Source organism: Triticum urartu, chromosome 2A (genome assembly GCF_056163025.1).
Source record: "Triticum urartu cultivar PI428250 chromosome 2A, HENAU_Tu73, whole genome shotgun sequence".
NCBI lineage: Eukaryota > Viridiplantae > Streptophyta > Magnoliopsida > Poales > Poaceae > Triticum > Triticum urartu.
The window spans coordinates 41,050,437-41,066,790 of record NC_141874.1 but is presented as its reverse complement, the minus strand read 5'-3'; the positions used below and the strand labels follow the sequence as shown (position 1 = coordinate 41,066,790).

The following is a 16,354-nucleotide window of genomic DNA, read 5'->3' as shown; positions in this document are numbered from 1 at the left end:
AGAAGACGTTGAGCCACATCGCCTCGTTGCTTCCGGACAGCCAGCCGTAGGTGAACCATGCCGCGTTCCCCAGCACGGCGGCGACGATGGGATCCGGGAAGTGTGGCCCCTGTCCCCCCAATGTCCTGGCCCTCCACGCATTGACGGTCGTCGGGCTGCACGCATGATTAACACCGATCATACTTGTACAATATACAGATATACACACATGACCACCGACTTGCAGTACAGGCAAGGGAGGAGTCGTTACTCACATGTTCATCGTGGCAGCGGCAGCCGCCGTGCCGTAGCAGACCAACGCGAAGACCAAGTGGATGTCCATGGTGAAGCCTCGGCCTGGCAATTAACAGGAAGATCGAACCCATGTAAGGAAAAACGAGAAGCAAAACAATGACCCACATTGATCAATCGGTGGCAAACGAAGATGAAGTAGCGGATGTAGCGTAGATTGTCAATCGGCCGGATGATGCACTCCACTAGTAGCTACAGTAGATGGCTAGATCCAAACACGTACGTACGTACGCACGCACAGTCGGATTTGAGACGCACGAAAACCAAGAGATGGTTGAATCGCCTCTACTACCACCGAGCAAACTACACCAGATCTATCTAAGCAATAGAAGCAAGCAAAGGGGGGCGTCAACAGGGGGCAGGAGGTCAACAGGGGGCAGGAGCAGAGACCTACAGGCGAGGCGCTAGAGCGAGCAGATCTACTGTAGCATGCATGCGCGCGCACGAGGTGAGACGCAACGAAATCTGCGACGAACGAGAAGAGCGACCACATCGATCAAACGAGATGCGCCACGAGCCGGCGGGGAAGCACGAGCGAGGAGGGGGAGGGAAGGAGCGGCCGGAGAGACACGTGCCGCCCGCCAGCCGCGTGGTCGAGGTAGCTGCGGCCGGGCCGGCGCCTCGCACCCCCGCGCGCGTGAGCCGCCTGGTCGAGGTAGCTAGCTGCGGCGGCCGGGCCGGCGCCTCGACCCCCCGCGCGCGTGTGGCGTGGCGGTGGTGTGCCGCGCAGGTGCGAAATGGCACTGGCACTCGCAGCCTGCTGGCTTTTAAAGGGGCGGACGCCTTCGACCGCTGGCCAAATCGCTGCTTCCATCTCATCACGCCATCGCTTCCCCCCTGACACATAACCGAAAGATTCCATTCCAGAAGAATAATTAGTGAGTTAATTTGTTCAGTTTAACTAGCGGCTGCAGGTTGTGCGTTGCACGGGGGAACCCGATGGCCATCCATCCATCCATCCATCCATCCATGTACGTACCACGGCGACGCGGGGGACGTTCACGTGGGCCCCACCTGTTCCTTCTCCTATCTCCCTTTCCCATTCTCCCCTCCATGCACCGCACCGCACCGCACGTACCTCCTCTTCCAAGTTTCACATCGCGTTTGGGTTCCCGCTCTACGTCTCTCCACTTCCCGCTTCAAAGCGAGCACCCCATTTTTTTCATTCTCTGACGGACGGCGACGGAAACCTGCATTTGCATTAAACACCACCATCCAAGACGAAATACTAGAAACGATCATGACAGTTTGTTGAGCATCCGTTGTGGTGTTTTTTCCCTAGAAAATCAAGCAAACATAGTATTTGCTTCCATCTTCAAAACATAGTTTTCGTTTCGAGGACCCGACAGGAGCACAACCTATTTTTTCATATAGAAGAAAAAAGGTAGAAACCCTGAAAGCCTAAAAACGATGCAACCAAAATCAGCCGATCCCCACGGTGGGCACAGCCGGAGCGAAAAGCCAAGTCACGTTGCTTGATGTCCTTGAAAGCTAACATTGCCACCTCGTAACGAGTCAAACGGGCGGATGAAAAAAAATATGCATGTTCCTCTCCTTCCATAGTGTGTATACGAGTCAACCGATGTGCCTCCTGCGGACCTCCTTAGACTTCTCATCAATCATCTCATCCCACCAATTTGAGACACTACCCGGTCGGACAGAAAATTGGAAACCGACAAGTTCTCGTTCGTCCAGGAGATCACATGGTTCCACACGACGACAAGAGAAAGGGCAATCCTTGCAAAGGTGGGTAGCGGTTTTCAGGCGCCTGGAGACAAAGATAGCATCTGGGGCCATGAGGCCAACCTCGCACAACAAGCAGATCGACCGTGAGAATTCTGCCTTGGGGCACAAGCCACCCGAAGAACTTGCATTTAGGCACCTAGGGTCATGAGGAGCATGGGTAGTCCAGATATTTGAGTCCTTAAACCTAGGATGCGAGACGTTGAACTCGGCCGCGTAGGCTAAGGACAAAGAGTATTCCCCATTGGTGGTAATGTTCATGTGATGGAGTATTCTTGGTCCGTGCTAGCTGGATTAGACTGATCCAACTCCCATAGGGACACAAATTCTCCCAGCTACGAGACGGACTGGATCTCCAGTTTTCCCTGCTCGGCTCATGGTGCACCGTTCTATGCTTGCGTGGGGCGGTCTTGAAGAGATAAGGCGCTAACAGCTTGAGGGGCCCCTTCTCGCTCCAATTGTCATGTTAGAAGAGGGGCTTATGGCCATTCCTGGTGGTAATGATGGTGGAGGCCAGGGCAAGGTCCATGTCAGCCTGGTCAGATAGCAGTTGGGATCCCACCCAAGGCCTTTTTGGACCGGTCCATTGAAGCGAGGGTCGGCGTTACTGCAGAGCGCGCCCAGACTTATCGATGTCACCAATACCGAGGCCACCCAAGTGCTTAGGCCGACACACCGTCTTCCAGTTAAACAACGAGTGACCGCCCGACAACTGCTCCTGCTCATTATATTTCTGCCATACCAAACCATGGATGATTTGGTCAATCTTGTGCAAGAGCCACTTGGGAGGGGCAAGGATTGCCAAGTGGCAAGTGGGCATGACAGTGAGCACTGAGTAAGTAAGGGAAACCCTTTCAGCATGTTCAAGTGCTTCCCTTTCCGTTCCTAAAAAAGAGAGGAAATTCCATTCCCCCATGATTTACCCTTTTGACATATATTTACCCAATTTGGAGAAAATCCTCAATTTATCCCCCCAATGATTGACTTTGTGCCGCATTTTACCTCAAGAAGACATCTGCATGTCCGAAAAGCACACATGTCAAAGCCATGGTCAATTTTTCTACTGCGGTGGTCAATGTGTTTTGATCCGAAGTACTTGAGAAAACCAACTGCCGAAGACACCACACGAGTAGTGACATTGTCGAAGGCAAGAGGGTGACCATGTATGCTCGAATCCCTGGATTGCATGCACTAACAATGGAAGAATTGCCCACATGGGCAATGTCAACGTCATTGCAAAAAGCCTGCCATAATTCTTGAAACAATTGCATCTCAAGACCTTTGTATTTTACACTCTATCTCTGGGATGTCCGGTTCTCACAATGACATCAACGTGCCATACCGGTTTCCATTATTTGCAAGGTTGTGTGCGGGCCATTTTTTTGTGATGGTATTTATCCTTCATGGGCGATCTTCCCCAAGATCATCTCTGACCAAGGGGTGAGAAAATGGCTTACTTTGCCCAAAGACAAAAAGAATTTAGAAAGAATGTGGAGAGGGCATTCGGTGTGCTCCAAGCCCATTTTGCAATTGTTCGAGGAATTGTAAAAGTATGGGATATAGAGACGTCGTGAGAAGTGTTGACAACTTGTGTGATCATGCACAACATGATTGTGATTGATGAGAGTGATGGAGTTTGAATTTGAGCGCATGGGTGATCCTTTCAAACTTTCAAAACAGAATCCGGTGGCGTTTGAGAATTTTATTCAAATGCATCATTAATTTGTTTAAAAAATGCATCAACAAGTTTGACATCGAGCAATTCATGAGCGGGTTCGGAATGACCTGGTTGAACATTTGTGGGCGCAGGAAAGTATAGGTCTACACATACACCGGAAAGAAAGATGACAAAACCCCATTTGTACGGAGGAGAAAACGTCGCTGCCAATGCCATCGTGGTTGAAGACCCCGTGGCCCTCCTCTACGCAACGCGCCGTCAACCCCTGGCCCTTGCGCCGTTACCGGGTCGTCGTGGCGAGAGAAAACAGCGACCGTCCACGACCAGTCGAGACCGAGAGAGAGAAACCACGTTCACCATCGCAACCAATTTCACTGTAGCAACCCGGCGCTGCTGTGCAGCACAAGTGAAGTCCATTCATTCATTCACCGCGGCGCTCCCTCGTCTCTCTTCACCTGCCCCGTGAACCAAAAAGGTCCCGAATCCCAAGGCACCACCCTCTCCCACAAGCAAAAGATTTCTGCGGACTAGTACTACTCTTCCCCGCTCCCCTCCCTTTCCATTGATTGCTCTGCTTTTCTCCACGCAGCGCGACGCTACCACCACCGCCGCCTCCTCCTCTCCTCCACACGGCCAAGGCCACGAACCAACCCCCGTCCTCCCTCTCGCGGCCTGCTCCGGTGCTCGCGCGTGAGCGAGGGAGCGCGGCCGCCCCGGCCTACTTCCTCGGGTGCCCGCGTGTGGGCGGCTAGGGCGCGAGGCGAGCGCGGTGACCCCGGCCGCACGGCCTGCTTGCTCGGGCGCTCGCGCGTGGGCGGCTAGGGCGCGAGGCGAGCGCGGCGGCCGGGCCGCGCGGGGCCGACATGGGAGGACTGGATTTGAAGGCCGCGGTGCTCTCCTGGTCGGTCCAGGAGGTCACCGACGACGACTCCTACAGGGGCAAGGTACGTACGTGCGCCATCCATCCCTCCCTCCCTCTGCTCCGGATGATGATTTGTGCGGGCGCGGCGCGCGGTTCTGCGAGCTTTGGGCTTGTTCTTTTAGGTTTCGATTCGAATCCGCGCGGCGCCTGTGCGTGCGTGCGTGCGTGCGTACGGACATGATTACTTGATTAAATCCGGCGATTATTTTCGATTAATCGCGTTTTGGTGAGCTATTTGTTCTGCCCCAATTGATGGCGGTTGTGTGGTCGAGCGTGTGCGCTAGGGTTTAGAGGGGGTTTCTGTCCACGTGTCATCGAAGTGCAATTAATTAGCATGTGGGGGGTGCCATTTCGTAAGTTACATGTTGCTGCTGTTGGTGGCTTGTGCCATACATATGTGACTGATTTCGGGCTAACTCTATGTTATTGTGCGTGCTTCTTTTTCCTTTTTAGAAAATGTTATGCATGATTGCTGTTGAAAGCAATTGTTCCATTTCTGAATTGTTTCCAAAAAAATTCAGATAAGACGCCGTGTAAGTTTTAAGCAGCGGTTGGCAGATGATAGGTGTGTAAGTTATGTATATACATGTTGCGATGTTGTACAATTTGGTGGCAGAGAAATTGTAAATTGTTTTGCTATGACAAATTATGTCTATGGTTAAGTATGGTGACCTCCTTGTCATATGAGCAGCTTAAGCCCTGTATTGATCCTTGCTTGTTCTTGTAGTAGATGAAATTGACCAGATAGCTCTTCTCTTAGCATTAATTACATGCCATTATGTGCTTAAGGAACTGTTGGTGAATCTTAATCATATTTCATTTATGACCTCTTCTGCGTTCAGATTGAGACTATGCTCTGCAACTTCAAATCTTTTTTTGCAAGCTTGAGCCATTTTATTCGCGAATCTGTGCTTACGAATATGTACAAATATGTGCGCTAGGTTTCTGGTCGTGCTTAAATCTGGAGATTTTTTTTATTAATCACATTTAGTGTGCTGTTGTCTGCTGCCTTTTAGGTGCAATCTAAGTTGGGTCAGTTGGATGCTCCAAATGATGGTACTCTGTCTTTGTGTGATCCGTGGGCTAGGGTTTAGAGGGTTTTTCTGTTGGTATTTCAGGAAATTACATGTTGCTGTTGGTGCAATATGGGATGATTAGGACTAACTAGATGTTATGTATAATTTTTTATGTTACTGATGGAGGTGCACATTGCTGTTGAAAAGGATGACAAATTAATTTGCTATGCTCATGATGTACCAATAGTTGTGAAGTGTTTTAGTTGGCTGTAGCATCATCTAGTCCGTCCCATTCTATTTTTTTTTTAGATAATACATGGTGTAAGTTTTAAATGGTTGTTGGGAGATGATAGGTGTGTAAGTCATATATGTATCCTAATGAGAGAGGCATTTCATGACGCTGCACAGTCTGGTGGGAGAAACTATAAATTGTTTATGCCTGTGGTTATTTAAGCCCCGTATTGAACCTTGCTTGTTCTTGCAGTAGATGAAATTGACCAGATAGCTATTTTGTTAGCACTAATTACATGCCATTTGAGTGCCCAAGAAATTGTTGGAGAATCTTTTGCTACATATAACCATATTTCAACTTTTGTGTTATGGTTGAGACTTCCATGCAACTTCAAGTCTTTTTTGCACACGCGAGCCTTTTTTTTTCGAGTATGTGTTCATGACTGGACTCTGGACCGGCAAAGCTTATACATGCATATGCGTGCTAGGCTTCTGGTTGCGCTTATATCTGGTGATTTTTTTTGATTAATTGCATATAGCGTGCTGTTGTTTGCTGCCTTTTATGTGCAATCAAAGTTGGGTCAGTTGGATGCTCCAAATGATGGTGCTCCGTCTGTGTGTGGTCCGTGCGCTAGGGTTTAGAGGGTCCATCTGTCGACGTGTCGTAGATGTGCAATTGGCATGTGAATGCCATTTCTGGACTGTCTGATAACAACATAATAGTTGCACGCTCGGTGACACATTGTATTTCAGGAAATTACATGTTGCTGTTGGTGCCATATGTGACTGATTCGGGCCAACTAGATTTTATGCACGCCTTTTCTTTTATTCTTTTAGAGAATGTTATACATGATTCTTATGTTACTGATGGAGGTGCCCATTGCTGTTGAAAGTGATGTCACCATTTGTGAATTGTTCCAGAAAATTACTATAACATGTGGTGCAAGTTTTAAACGGCTGTTGGGAGATGATAGGTGTGTAAGTCATGTATCCTCGTGAGAAAGATACATGTCGCGATGTTCCACAATTTGGTGGCAGAAATTGTAAATTGTTTTGCTGTGAAAAATCATGTTTATGCTTGAGTATGCTAAACCTCCTTGTGGCATGAGAGCAGCTTAAGCTCTGTATCAATCCTAGCTTGTCCTTGCAGTAGACGAAATTGACCAGATAGCTTTTCTGATAGCATTAATTACATGCCATTTGTGTCCTCAAGAATCTGTTGGAGAATCTTTTGCTAGCTATAATCATATTTCATTAATGAACTATTCTGTGTTTAGGTTGGGACTATTCCCTGCAACTTCCAAGTCATTTGATCGCGATCTCCTTTGTGTCTAATACTGCCTTGGTAATCATCCATATGCTCAGCAGTTGGATAGGCTCGGGTCATCGTTTTTCTTTGTCACATGTTTACTACATTGAGCCAAAGCACTTTGTTGCTTTTCCAATATATGCATGGATTCCAATCAGTTCTTTGATGTGAAAATACGTTTGTTGCTCCTTAATTATTGTGCAAGCCATTGTCAAATGGAACGATCCTGTTCCAATGATACTCCAATGTCAAATATGCTTTAACCAGCGTAAAGTAAGTTGTTTGAAGGATATTAATGACTTTTGGCCTAATTCAGTACGTCCAGTTACGAGACTTTGCTGAAAATGTACTCTAGATCCACCTATACGGCTATACCCATACAATTTAGCTTGTATATTTCTTTCTGTTAAATGTATGTTGTCGTCATCCAGAAAATGAAGGTCAATAATGTCATTACATGAAGCTACCAACCTTAGAATCGTGCAATTTTCTTTTCTTTATGTTTGTTCCCTATTTGCAGCCTTTTTGGCCCATTGTTTAACTTATTATTCATATTTGTAGCATTCTTTCAGCAGAGTTTGTGCGGGTTGTTGTTCCTGATGGAAAAGCTGTAGATGCAATGGTTCCATAAACTGTGAAAAGGACTTCCACTCCCCTCAATGGGACGGAACATGAGATACGTGCACTTCCAATTTTGCAGTTTACTGTTTACCTGGTTGTAACAAAATGCATTCACGCTAAGTTTTTTTTTTGTACTTTTCATGCTAACTTAAAAAAAAAGTAGTTAACCAAAATTGATTGAACATGAGGAATGAAGTGAGATTGAGAAATCTAAAGGCTAAGAACTGGTAGGGAGTGATTAGTTAGTAGTACCTGCACTCATTGGCTTCATAAATTAATTCAATGCCAAGAAGGCATGGGCCATGCTATTTTGATTTCTTTGTAGCGTCATCACATTACAATATTATTTCTGTCCTTGTATCATTGTTTTTGGAATTTTATGTATTGTGGTATCGTCACATCCATATGATGTACCCAGGCAACATAGTTTCTTGACGAGTAAACTATAAGTTACCGGAATTTTGTGTTTGATGTATGTCCAGTGTCAACATAGGATTCTTATGTCACAAAAATGTGTCTCTGAAATAATTACCAGATTTTGATCGTAAACTTTGTTACTACACCACTTATCATATATACCATGATTACTATGGTCATTTCCAATCAGTTTTTGATCTCCAATTTGCCAAAAGGTGAAATTCTAATTTGTTGTTAACAATGGTCTGATGTGTTTCATCTTGCTACTTTTGTTTAGATTATGGCTTTGTTTTAAGCTACACTGTCGTGGTTCTAGTAAAATATTATCAGCTCCTTTTCTTCTGTTGATTGGTGTTCATTATCTCAATGCAGGTAAACATAGATGAGGGGGGAAGCTTCATCCTCTGTCTTCTCCCCCTCACTATTTGCCTGCTGAGAACGGTTAGTTCTGTTAGATATTTCCATTAAGTTGATTTGGAGATTCAAATGGAGAGTGGGTATGCAGAAAATGGGGTGTCCTGTGGCTGGGTTTCCATTACATTGGATGTTATAGAGCTAGCAATGGGGACTTCAGTGTAACATGACATATAGATGTAAGTTCTAGAGAAGCACTTAATTCACATTTGTATGAGCTATTTAGCCACACAATTAGCACAATAATATTTGTGATTATTCAAGAAGTTTGTCACTCATATAAGCTGGGCTTATGGGGTCTTAACTTATAAGAGACTACCTCACAAACAGAGCCTTATAAATAAAATACCCTCTAAAATTTCATGCATACAAAAATCAAGTTCAGTATATTTTAAAAGGTCAATTACCTGTGAACTTAAACAGTTGGTTGAAGCATCATGTTTATTTATTTCTGGACATTTGGTATTCATTGAGTTATTAATCTACGGGGATACATAATGATACTGTTCATATTTATATATTGTAGGACAAAGTTCCCGTGGTGCTAAGAATATACCATGATACCCTTATTACTGTTATGAAAGCTTCAACCAAATCCACTGTTATGTAGATGCTTCCAGTCTTAATTTCCAGAAAATTTAGATGAGTAGCATGTAATAATGGTCTTATGTTATGAAGCCTCACGATTACAGAGAAGCTTCAACCAAATCCACTGTTACATGACTAGATTCTGATTCAGTAACTGGGGACAGAGCTGCCAATTCTGATGGTCTTACGCTTTTTTTCTTAATGTCTTCATAGTTTGCTACTTTCTACACTAAATTCCTACTTGTTTTGAACTGTAATCGTGCAGCTGGAGGGCATTCTTTACCAAATAAGCTGCGTAGTCTATCATCTGAAGGGTTTGTTCAACTGTTATCGGCTATTTTTAGGATAGTTCTGGTAAATTGGTTTCTCAATATGACAATTATTTTGTTTTCCTTTGGACAATAAAATTCTACCAAATTTAATCTTAATGTACATCTCCTTTCCTGTAAATTCAGGTACATCTGCTGCAAGCAGCTGAAGTTAAAAAAATAGTTCAGTGGATCACGAGAAACCTTGATGGGAACATGAGTTCTGATGACACAAATCCTGTCATACAACATGGTGGATCAGTTGACTTTTCCCAAGGGAATGACAACGGTGTTACTTCACGGGTCTCCAATACTGTTACATGCAGTACTACTAAGCTTCCATTGTTTTAAGGAAAAGCAACTGATATGTCCAGTACAAATTCAATAAAAAAAATGCTCGGTACGTTAAGTTCTAACATGTTCTTTCTTCCATAAAACCAAGTTGATTTGTCATGGTGATGCTGTGGTCAGTTCTAGCAAATCCAGTATTTCATTATTTGCATTTGTTAATTATGTGTGATGATGCCAAAACAGATTTGCTTGAACATCTGCATTTTCCGCAGAGCTGATATGTTGAGAGAAAGCACAGAAGCAGTTTTTGCTGCATGTGATGCTGCACATCGACAATGGGCTAAGCTGATAGGTGTTCGTGCTGCTCTACATCCCAAGTTGAGGATTACGGAGTTCCTGATCATCCATAATACACCCTCTGTTTCTAAATTAAGATGTCCCGCTGGTTCCATTTAATCTGTCAAAACGCCTTATATTTAGGAACGGAAGTAGTATAAAAGAAGAATCTATAGCTGGTACAGAAAAGGTTATTAATTTTCTGTTTAAATAATATGCACAGACACATATTAGTTTCATAAAAGCAAGTTATGATATTATCTTAACCTCTTGTCCTCATAGATTGGAGGCAGGTTAGGTTACAACATTCGTGGACTATCAGCATAGTGTTCAGGTGGTTATATATTGTTTTATTGAAGTTTATGAAAGTTTAATCTACAGTCTTACAATCGGATCATGGAACAAAGTTAGAAGCTTGTTTTAAATTTTGTTATTACAAGCAGCAGCTTATAGAATAAGTGCAGCATCATTTTGCCAGAAACATGAATGAGTAATGATGCTATTTCTGGAGTATAAAGCCCTCAGGCTTCTCCCTCAATTATATAGCCTTATGGATGTACACCAACTTCATTACAGTGCAGTTACTTTCTTCTGTTTTGCAAGCAATATTACCCAGACAGTAGTGCTATCCACCATCAATCAAAGAACTTGAGGATGAAATGATAGTGGAATTAAGGATATAAAGGGTGAAGAAGTCTCTGATCGTCATAATTACTTGAATTATCTTCAAAAAGTTTTATGTTAGGGTTTGTTAAATCGAATTCTGATATTGATTTTAGAGATATCAATCTTATTTTGTAGCTGAATCCCGATTTATACAGTTTTTGTGCTCTTAACATTTAATATTCCTTTGAAGATGACAAAAACTATGGCAGTTCTTGACCAAGAGACGTGGGTTGCTGTTGACATTCCTGAAGAATTCCAAGTGATTGTTTTGTCACTGCCATCAACTGAGGTTCTTGTTAATGATGTTGAGATGCCTAGCACTGGTAACAACTCAAAGCTCAGTGAGGATGGAGTTTTTACAAGTCAAGAGTCGCATATTCAACTGAAAGTAATGTTGAAAATAACAGTGGAACATCTATGAGGTATTTGTACCATGTGCCTCTGATTGAAGACATGGTCAGATCTATGGTCATGCCTTGAACTCATCAGTGAAGCACCCTTGTTGAAAATACTTTCCATGGAGATAACAGGAAAATCGGGATCATACTTTATGGATGTGGATTTTTGGGGCAATGATGATGTTTTTCCACTGGGCTTATTCTGCGAGGAATGATGACATATTTGTTTTGTCTAGCATAAAACCTGAAGCTGCAGAGGACTTAAACCGCCATGGTGTGACATATTATTGTTTGGCAATAGTCACTGAGGTTTCTATGGTTGATGAATACCAGAACGGCTTCAGAGTCAAAGTTGCAAAGAATATTGGTCTGGACGAAGACTTAAACAAACTCGAACATGCAATATTTCTCAATATCACAATAAACGTACGGATATGGAAAGCACTTACCTGCAAAACACACATGAATGACAATTTCACACTAATCAAGTCCCTCTTAGCCCCCACAAATCTGGTAATATGACATGAATATTCGTGTTTTAGTTTTACTTGCTATTTTCATTACCATTATAAATTAGTATGTGACCTGACCTTTTGAGCTCCTCTTTGTTGGCTCTGTTGCAGGGTGAGGATGTTTGTGGTATCTGTGTTAAACAGGATGGAGTCTGTTTGGCTTCTTTCGCAGAGACATCCGGAAATTATTGGGCGAGGATGCTATTGAATCTGTCATCTCAGCTGTAAGATGTGGGCGTGTGAAGTGTATATGGGGTCCACCAGGTACTGGAAAAACCAAGATGGCACTTTACTGTTGGTTTTGGCATGTTTGAAATGCAGATTTTTTTTTCCGAATAAGCTGAACTCTTACTTGTGCTCCCAGAAATGTTGCTGTTGTTGGAGTTTGCACTTGTTTTCAGTCGACGGTGTTGTAGGCTGAATGTACACTATTGTAGGAACTGGATGGAGCTAGGTCTACATGCCTTAAATTGGAACTGGATGGAGCAAGGTCTACATGCCTTAAATTGCTTAAAGATCTGCTACACTCGCTTAATTACCCATTGGAGTAAACAGAAACTGGGTCCAGAGCATACGTAATTCAACAGTTCTTTTCTGTTCTAGCTCTACCTCTTATTGTTGATGAGGGTGCTCAAGTGCGGGAGAGTGAATTGGTGACCCCCCCCCCCCCCCCCCCCCCCCCCCCCGCGTCTGCATTGGTTAAAACATGTTTTGGTAGGAGAAGACTGTCGGCTGAGTGCAATGGTTAAAAGCAAATGATGGTTTTGCCTCACCCTCTTTGTACTGTTTGATTTCATTTCTTAGTCATTGTTGCATTTATCAACAAGATAAACTTTTGAAAAAAATGTAACAGCCATATCTTTTTTTATGTTTCATTGTTATTGATCTGTTTTTGATGATCTTAATCCTTACATTTCATAGTTCATCTCTAGGTATGCAAAGAAGCTGGATTCGTGACAAGTTTATTTGAGAGATTGGTTATGCTCAAATTTGATAAACATTTGTTGAATATATTAGTATCACATGAATCCTTCTATCAGCTTATTTCCAAGTGCTATGAGAGGAAGATTTTAGATGGTTCCATTGTCATGTCTCCTAGTTGTGATAAGGATTACACATGCCTCCCTTTTGTCAGCTACACGTTTCTAAATGTCACTGATGGAAGAGAAGACAAAGAGGGCACAGGAAGCAGTCGCAGAAACATGGTTGAAGTTGCTGTTGTTTGCAACTAATCCATTCCATCTTTAAATGTATGTTTAAGCTGAACTCTATCCTTCCTTTAACCTTAATATCCTTTCTATTTTTTCTTTTATGAAGCTACCTTGCTAATATAACATTGGATCTTTAGAAGTTTACGTGGTCTGCTGTTCTTGGACTGCATACTTTATAATCTTCATTGGTAGAAATGTGTTCACTACAATAGTGTACGTTGAGAGTCCAGATTTCTATTTGTATCTCATGATATGGTATTGCATCAATCAAGCTTTATGAAATTTCAATTCTACTGCCCTCTTTCGTAGACAAATATTACATTTGTAGTTAGAAAAAAGAGAACATTAGGTAGATGACATGAAACGTGAAACATTATGCCGTATTACAGTTGTTGGCCACTTTATGAACCCACTTTAGTAACTTCTATTATTTCCGGACTTCATAGTGAAAAAGCAATGATATGTCAATGATTCGGGGATATAGAATCGACTTAAATTTGCTGAAGAACATGCTTTCATTAGCCTTGTCCAAACTTTGATCCCTAAAGATCACTAAGCATACCACATAAGTTATTTCTGCAGGTTGGATAAGGACAGACCTAAGGGCTCAGCATAGTCCGCGGTCTCTCCATATATTGCTCAAGTTGATGTAATTAAAAGTTGACCTGCCAAAAAATATGACACATATGATGGCTTTCATGTGCGGGTGAAGTCCATTGATGATTTCCAAGGAGAAGATGATACATCAATACTATCAACTGTTAAGAGAGGAGTTGTAGGATTTCTTGCTGATAACCAAGGAACAAATGTTGCTCTTACTAGAGCAAGGCGTGCATCAATTTATTCGGGACCCCTTGTTTTATTGCTGCTCAAAGTATGTCTGACCGATTCTACAAATTATCAGGTGGATGCTTTTTCATGCACGTTCTGTCTTTGGATTGTTGGGAATGCTCATACACTGTATACAAGTGGGACTTAATGGACAGACCTTGTTGCTGCAGAGAGATGTAAATGTGTTTTCAGTGCCACTAATGATGCAACCATCTGTAAGTTGGTTCTGCAAGTAAAGCAAGAGCTTGATGAACTTGATGATCTTCTTAATGCTGATTCAGTGGGTTTCAGCCATACCAGATGGAAGGTAAGTATTTAGCCAGTTTGACTTTGAACATGCTTTCATGTTTTCTAATATGTCGCTGCACTTAAATTACCCAAAATGCAAACAACATGTATGTACATTTGTCCTATTAGACTTATGACTCTTGTCAGGGAGTTATAGTTTACTGAGTATACAATTCCTTTATAGTGTGATTTTGTTTGTGTTCATGAATAGATCTGTACTTCACTTTTTAGAATCATGTATGTGGTTTGCTTGTCTTTGCTAGGCTGTTTGCTCTGTAATTGGATTTTGCGAGGTTTGTAGGACATGTGCTACTTTGTAGCATGCAATGTTAATCATTACGTGGTTCTTTACATAGAGTACGCGTCATCTTGAGAACCTCCTAGTTTTCTTGAAGAACACATTGTCCTTTCATTTTTCTCGTATATGTTAGGAAATATGCAACTTATATTTTCAGGTGGCCATAGGCCAATATATATACATGTAGAGGTGCGGTACAATATGCATAAAACAAAGAAGACATGTAATATATCTAGGTGTGTTGAGAGAAATCATCTGTAAAGATAATATAGTAGCGATGACCTCCTTTCAAGTCAAAGGGAGCTGGACCCTAGTCATCAGAGTTAACAAGGTCAAAAGGACGTTGAAACATAGTATCCCTATGAGGATAATGTAACTGGACTAGTTTACCAAGCCAACAACCCTGACAGTCTAAAGTCATCGTTGGAGAGGGATCCAAGAACACGTCGAACTAAGTATGGGAGATGAGAGCCACATAAGTGACAAAGCCAATGATGCCACTTCTGAAAAGAGCTGGTGGACAGGGGAACATGGGAACAGAGGCCGAGAGGCTAGTGGTGGTGGCAATGGAGGGAAGATGAAGCTATTCAAGCTCCCAGAGACCTTGCGACTCACGGCGCCGGGGGCCAGCACTAAGGAGAGCATCAGTGTGACGGACCAGAATAGAACAGGACTCGGAGTCAACAATCTGACCACCAAATATGAGCTGCATGGTAAGTTGAGGAATATGAGCAACATCAGGAACATGAAATGACGAAGTGCTAAGAATGCCTTGGCCATTAACTTGGAGGGAGGTTCCATCAGTAGTAAGAACATGAACATGCGAATCGAGGGGTCTAATAGAAGGCAAAGTGGATGAATCATGAGTCATATGAAAAGATGCCCCAGTATCTAAGAATCCATGGAGATGCACCTGCCTATGTAGAAGGTGGTCTCACAATGCTAGAATAGTCCATAACATAACCAGCAGAACCTATCGGTGGAGAACCAGAGGATGTAGCTAGCAGGCATCAAAGTCGCGTAATCTCCTGCCAAGTCATGGGTGGCTCAACTGAAGAGGTCGATGTATATGCATTCTACAAGGAAGAACCAAAGGCGCACAATCTCTTGCTCAGTGAAGGTCACATCAGAAGTAGATGTAGCAACATTGAAAGGGGAGTGGCCACCACTACCTGTGGAAGCTGCGAGAGGAGGTAGTGTACCATGACTAGTATTGTCTGCAGAGATCGGTTGAGGGGACGAAGTCGCATGCAGACGAGCACCAAGTGCCAAGGGAAGGCGTGTGTGTGAGGCGTAGTTGATGTAGCCAGATGCACCAACACTGGATGAAAATCACAAGAGTAGTCGATGTAGTGCGACTACACCGGTGAAAGTCGCGATAGGAGTCGATGTAGAGCGATGATCACCATGTGTGGAGGCCGCCGAAGAGGACGACGTCACAGACGGACGAGCACCAAGCACCGAGACGGTGCATGTGCGAGACGAGATCAATATAGGGAATACCATCAAAAGGCAGCAGACATCGAGGGAGATGTGTACCCGACGAAAACATTGTACCTGTTTTTTCCTCCTTTTATCACCAAGTCAATCGATCTAGATTAGAGACCAGAGGCAGTCAGTGGCGGCACACTACAATCCTAATCGATTAAGTAATCGATCCAAGAGCAAGAAGGTTAACACTGGAGGGCAAATTTGATGGGCGGCGATGTAACCAGCAGGAGGCAACAACTTGCACGAGATCTAGCGAGGCGGCCGAGGAGTCACTGGTAGGACTAGTGGGGCAGATTCGTGAGCCCGTAGGCGGTGGGGTGGACTTGCGAGGCGGAGCGGCGAGTTGACAACAGATTGCCTGGTTGGGTGTCGGGGTGGCTGATGGGGTGGAGCAGCTGGCCACCTGCGTGGGGTATTTAGGGTCGGCAGCAGGATGGAAGCAGCAACACTTCGGCAGTAGGCATGTTGCGGGCCACCTGTTTGGGGTATTCAGG

General features: G+C 43.7%; 1 long non-coding RNA gene across 14 annotated transcripts in view; it reads left to right on the top strand.

Annotated features, from left to right (window-relative positions):
* Positions 1–4,211: 4,211 nt before the first annotated feature.
* The window catches only part of LOC125535338 (uncharacterized), a 31,312-nt gene continuing 19,169 nt past the window's right edge, over positions 4,212–16,354 (top strand). For 2 of the 14 annotated variants that reach the window (XR_015615650.1, XR_015615651.1), the window contains exons 1-10: positions 4,213–4,656; positions 7,752–8,669; positions 8,734–8,821; positions 9,496–9,584; positions 9,686–9,938; positions 10,102–11,742; positions 11,853–12,005; positions 12,674–12,991; positions 13,535–13,856; positions 13,954–14,090. This is a non-coding gene — a long non-coding RNA (uncharacterized LOC125535338). Of the gene's footprint in view, positions 4,657–7,751; positions 8,670–8,733; positions 8,822–9,495; positions 9,585–9,685; positions 9,939–10,101; positions 11,743–11,852; positions 12,006–12,105; positions 12,395–12,662; positions 12,992–13,534; positions 13,857–13,953; positions 14,091–16,354 lie in introns of all 14 variants that reach the window. The other 12 variants (XR_015615661.1, XR_015615659.1, XR_015615657.1 and 9 more) reach the window with 12 other exon arrangements.